The sequence below is a fragment of the Nicotiana tomentosiformis genome, chromosome 11 (assembly GCF_000390325.3).
Source record: "Nicotiana tomentosiformis chromosome 11, ASM39032v3, whole genome shotgun sequence".
NCBI lineage: Eukaryota > Viridiplantae > Streptophyta > Magnoliopsida > Solanales > Solanaceae > Nicotiana > Nicotiana tomentosiformis.
In genome coordinates this window covers 107,992,130-107,998,129 of record NC_090822.1, presented here as the reverse complement: position 1 = coordinate 107,998,129, position 6,000 = coordinate 107,992,130, and positions in this window count along the sequence as shown.

Below are 6,000 nucleotides of genomic sequence, written 5' to 3'. Positions count from 1 at the left end.
CCACGGACCTCCAAATCACAATCCGGACGCGCTCCTACGTCCAAAATCACCCAACAGAGCAAACAGAACCATCAAAATTCCAATCAAAGGTCAAATGCTAAAAGTCAAATTTGGTCAACTATTTTAAATTTAAAGCTTCTAGCTGAGAATCATCCTTTCAAATCAATTCTGAATAACCTGACAACCAAAACCGACGATTCACATAAGTCATAATATATCATACGGAGCTACTCATGCTTTTAAACTACTGAGAGAAGTGTAAATTCTCAAAACGACCGATTGGGTCGCTACACAATCCCCGATTTTACCAGTATACAGATAGTCCTCTCATTTTTTGGAGGGTAGGTTTGATGAAACGATGGGGAACGATAGATGAACCCCCGTTTCTTCCTTCGTACGTTATAACTAAGATGACGGATAAATTGAAACATCCCATCAGTCGCGTCGTTCTAACTTCGAACACATGTCAGTCATCGGCTGGCTGCCTTCGAATGCGAAACATCGCGCATTGATTATTTTTCCCCTATAAAAGCTTCAACCTTTTTCACTTCTTCAACTTTTCGATTCCAGATTTTACCCTCAAACTCTCTAACGGTTTTTAGCTTCTCCAAATCTTCATATATTATTCTCTGAGCCTTCATATCTTCATCTTCAATCCTCATACATTTTTTGTGAACCTTTAACCCAGGTTTCCATACCTTCATACCTTCTTCAAATCTTCATATTTTTCTTCAGACCTTCATATTTCTCATATTACAATGGCAAAAACCTCCAAGTTAGTTCCTCAGCAGGATACTCCTTCATCTTTCCACCCGACCGCAGATGCCGAGGTGGCCATTCCCGAAGTGGCTCAAGAGCCTCCCATGAAGAGCTTTATACTCGGGGGCTGCTCTATCGGGAATGACGTCAATATATAGAAGGCCTCTAGTTAATAAGACCGAAGAGAGGGAGCATGGAGATATATATGCTCTGTCACTGAAGAAACCCTACCCATAGTCTGAGCAGACTGTAAATAGGAGGGTAAAGATGTGGTCGTTCTCGGACCCAATGACGTTATTACTACTCACGTGAAGAGGTATTTGAGTGTTTACACTTACCCTTTCACGCTCACCCCGGTGGATCCCATAATCCTTGTTTTTTGCAAAAGGTACGAGGTGTGCCTTGGGCAAATCCACCCGTCCTTCTGGAGGATCGTGATCCTCTTACATTATTTCATAAACAATAACGAATCCCATCAGTTCACTCGACCATCTACTCTACATATACATTCCTCGAATCTTTCGAGAGGGAATGATTAAGCTCATTCGCCGAGCAAGAAAGGCTCTTTTCTCGAGCATCGACGAGGACCGAGACTCAGGCTGGCAGGGAGGTTCGTTCGGGTGAAAACTGAAGACCTGATCCCTCCCGAGTTTCTGCCATTCCCTAAGGAGTGAAATGCAACCCGTAAGTATTGTCTTTCTTGAGTATTCATTTCCTTTTACTCTTTCTCTCATTGCATGTGTTTGTGGTAGTGCAACTGTTGCCCAACTTCCTAATGCAGTCCCCCGATTCAAGGAGTGGATCGAGGAGATCTGCAAGCAGATTCCGTACTCCGAGCGCGCATGACGCAAGCTTTCGAAGGGCAAATGGGAGGCCCGTTCTCATGGTGAGGTCCTTCCTTAAATAATTATCACCATGCTCTTAACTTACGCAGTGCTAACCCTTTCTCTTTTCTTACAGATTTGCATAAGACCACCGAACTTAGGCAGTTAGATGAGGACAGGGATCCATCCTCGCTTGCTGAACCCTCCCTTTTGGGGCAGCACGGGGCTGCCGCGAAGGAGGACAAGAAGAAGAATAGAAAGTCCTCGGGTTCCCCCGGACGCCAAGGCGAAGAAGAAGAAGGTGACCATTCGGGTCCGGAAGCCCCAAAAGAGCACCAAGTCCAGGGTACCGGACCCCGATTCTCTCTACCAGCTCAGGGACGAGACCGAAGACGATGACCTTTCCATCACTCATAGGTCGACCCTTAATGAGGGGGAGCAGGTGATGACCAAGAAAAAAGACCATGAGGTCGATCCAGAGGGTGAGACAGAGGCTGCGGCCTCTGAAGAAGCCGCTCATGTTCAGAAGGAGTCAACCGGTGTCATTAACATCGTGGAGATACCCTCCTATACTGAGTTCATGCTCGAAGAGGGCCAAGCAGGCAAAAAGAAGTCAAGCGAGGTGGTGCAGGGCCCAGACGACACCCTCAACATGTTCTTCGATGACATGGATATGGCCGCACTAGAGGATATTTCCGTGCTTAGTCACCTGGAGGTCCCGAAGAAAGATGTGCCCTCGGGAGAGGGCGGGCCGAATTCGAGCCCAAAACTACTGAAGCAATTTCCTGGTCTGATCATGAATCCCAAGCGCAAGAGAACGATCGTTCTTACAATCCCGGAGGATGCCCGGGTCTTGTCTGCTCCAGTTGGTGTAGCCAGCTACCTTCGATGCCTGGTGACTGAGGAGGACTAGGCAAAGATAAGTGGGCATGTCGAGCCTCTACAACTAGGGGCAACAAGCGCTGAACTGGGTAAGGCGTCAACCCATTATACCCCTTTGTGAATCTCACTTTGGTTTTTGATGTGCTCTACTAACTTCATTGTTTTTCAGGTTTCAGTGCTTCACCATGAAAGCTTCATCCAGTACCGATGGAGATTATCCTGCTTGAGTTTGAACTCAAAGAGCAGGTCCGGAAGAAGGACATGTACAGAGCTCTTAGCGAGCAACATGACGAGGCCCTCAAAGACCTCCATATTCTCCAGGCCGAACTGCAAAAATCTTAGAAGGAGGCCTCGACCCTGAAGTGGGAACACGCCGACCTGGTTGAGAAGGTAAATATTTTTAAGTCTATATACGAGCATCTAGTCGTGGTGACTAACAATACAACTTCGCATGTCCAAGAGAAGATAGACCAGATCGATCAACTTCGGCCTTAGATGGGCGAGGTCAAGGTCACGACTAAAGTGTGAAAGGGCAAGATGAACCTGCTAGCTTCAGAGAAGAAATCTATGAGGGCGGAGCTAGCATCGGCCGAGAACCAACTCCAGGTGGTGAAGGACAAGTTCGATAAGTGGTTTTGGCTAAATGATGATCTCCGTGCACAACTGAGCTCGGCCCCCACGGTACGGGATGCTCTCGGACAAGAATATGCTGCACTGAGGTCCAAATTGGATGCAACCTCTGTTGATGCCGACGAAATGGTGGCTCAGTATAAGGCCGATGTGGAGGTATCCGCGACCCGCTTAAAGACGAAGACTGAGTACATAAAGTGACTATCCCGGAGAGAGATCCTCGAAGAGATCCATGCCCGAGGTGTTGACCTATTGGCCGAGATTGAAGAAGCTAAGAGGCTCGAGTCTGAGGCAAAGGAGCTCTACCATCCCGAGGGTTCCGAGGGCTCTGATGGTTCTGGCGACGAGTCGGGCCCCGGTGAAGACCAGGTGTAAATGCCTTAGTATTTTTCCAGTTTTTCCATATGTATCTTTTTTTGTTTATTTTGAGGTCGTTCTGTCGGGCCTTTGTAAATATATTTTAGAGTATATAAAAATTTTCCATTTCTAGCAATAGTGTGTCTTTACTTTTCCAGCATCTACTTGCAATTTCTACTTGCGTATTGTTTTTTATGCCTTAGCATAAAATAAGATGTAGTTCTGGAGCATCCATATTTCGGCAGTTCGAACGGATCCCGACTGCGATGAAACTTTGGTTTACTTGTGGCTTCGAACCCTCGGTGAGACCGAAGTTTTTTAAGATGCTTAAGTATTTTTAGATGATGTTTTTGTCAAGGGTAACCTTTTCGTAGGTTTTGAATTTTCGTAAGGGCCTTACTTTCTGGTTACGGACTTCGAACGTCTCCGAACCATTTTTAGGGTGGATATAATCTTTTATATTCTGGCACCGCCTATTGGGTTTGGTGCCTCTGATATTCGGTAGCCCGGGTCATCTAAATTTTTATCGGGTGACAATCTCCGAGTAGGGGTAGCCCGTGGGCTTTAGGATCCAGGATCGAAGAAGTAAAATTCGCAGTAATAAAGTGTAAGGGAAGTAGAAATTTTTCCAGTGCTTAGTATGCATGGTACACGATCGAGGGCGCATAAAAACTTGTGCCATGGCTAGAGTGGACTATGTGGTCATGGTTCATTCGACCGTTTGACCCTTACAATGAATCCTAACCATCAAACCTTAGCTTTTAGCACATAAATTTTTTTTTTCCCTTGCTAAGATATTCATCTGAGGGTAATGGTCCCCAATATTTGAGGTCGAACTCGTGAAGGCTCAAATATTGTTGACCTGAAGCAAACGATCATTGATTCCAGTTTGAAATCGGTCTTCAAATCTAAGGTAGAACGTTTTATTGCTGCCTCATTAAAAATCTTGCCGAAAAACTCACTTCGGCACAAAACCGGTTCAAGAGAAAAAGAGTGCAACACGTGCTTTCAGACCTAATAGTCACATACGTCCTTGGATGATTACCTGGATACGTTAGTCCGATTTATAATATGATTAAAACATAATTGAGTTCGTACCTTAGCAGTAGTTGTCACACCCCTTTTTTACCACAATAAGAATATGTGTTTAATGGATTGTTATGGGTTAAAGAATTTTTCCAATTAAAGTGACAACTTGAGTAGGGATTATTATATTTACAGAGTCGCCACTTGGAATTGATTTTTGGGTGTCCCAAGTCACATTTTATTTGAATCCCTAGTTAAAGGACTATTTGACTCTATTATTATTGGTCTGCGAAAATAAAGTCCGGATAAGGAATTCTATTGACCGAGGAGAAGGTGTAAGGCATTCTCCGAGTCCCGTGGTTCTAGCACGATCGCTTTATTGACTACATTTGGCTTATATTATTTTTGGATAAATTGTGTTTTATTAATTTTCATGTTTACATATGTCTGCTTTTATTTATTGATTAGATTTATGAAAATTAACTTGAAATAAGTTATGCGTACGTGTACTCACTTTATTTGGCGTGTCAAGAATCATGTCACGCGTACGTGTACACAATCATAACACATTTATTACTATTCGAAGTTGATTGGTCAAGTCGCGTGAACGCGCACTTGTATTTGGGGTTACATATCTCATCTATGCCACCGGAACTGTACCTATAGGCATGATATTTAATTATTTAAAGCGCTCCTAACGCAACTAGCGCACTTGAATTATTTTTCTAAACTAATTTGAGATTATTGTAAGGTCATGATTTATGGATATGAAATTGATGTGGAAGTCAAGAAATATTTTAGCTATTTAGGCATATATAAATTATCCACACTTAGAGATGTTTACAACTTACTACTCCATATTTAAAATTAGGAGACATTTATCTATGATGAGAGAATGAGCTAATTATTAATCTAGTCACTTAAATTATTGGGCCTGGAAAATTAAACCTGTTCAGCCTATGTGTCATTTATTAAAAATATTTCTGACACTCCCATGACCCATTAACACCCATAACAAATCTTGAAAATTCTATCCCTAAAGCAACGAAAAAGGAAATAACAAAAAATGACACACAATGATCTTTGGTAGTAAACTAATCAATTTATAAGGCTGTGACGGGATTACCAAAACTAACAATGGCAATAGATTTGAAAGCACTGAAGCCAACATAAATTAATAAATAAGAGATGAATTTAAAATAGACCTTTACTATTGAATAGTTTCTCCCAACGTGTACAGCAGGAAACAGAGCTTTGAAAATTCTCAAATAAGCTTATCGATCAGAACCTTGAACCAGAATTGACGAACTCGAACGAAGATGGAAGACAGTTGTCGGATTTGTATTTTCAGTTGGTTTACATGTGATTTGAGATCATATTTTAGAGGAAGAAGACAATAACAACTGTTGCGTCTTGACTCTACATTGGCAGTGCTACATAATAGGAAGAAGGTTAGTGGATGAACATTGGCGGATATTAGGGGAATAAGCCTCGCATTTTGCATGCACAAAATCAACTTGGA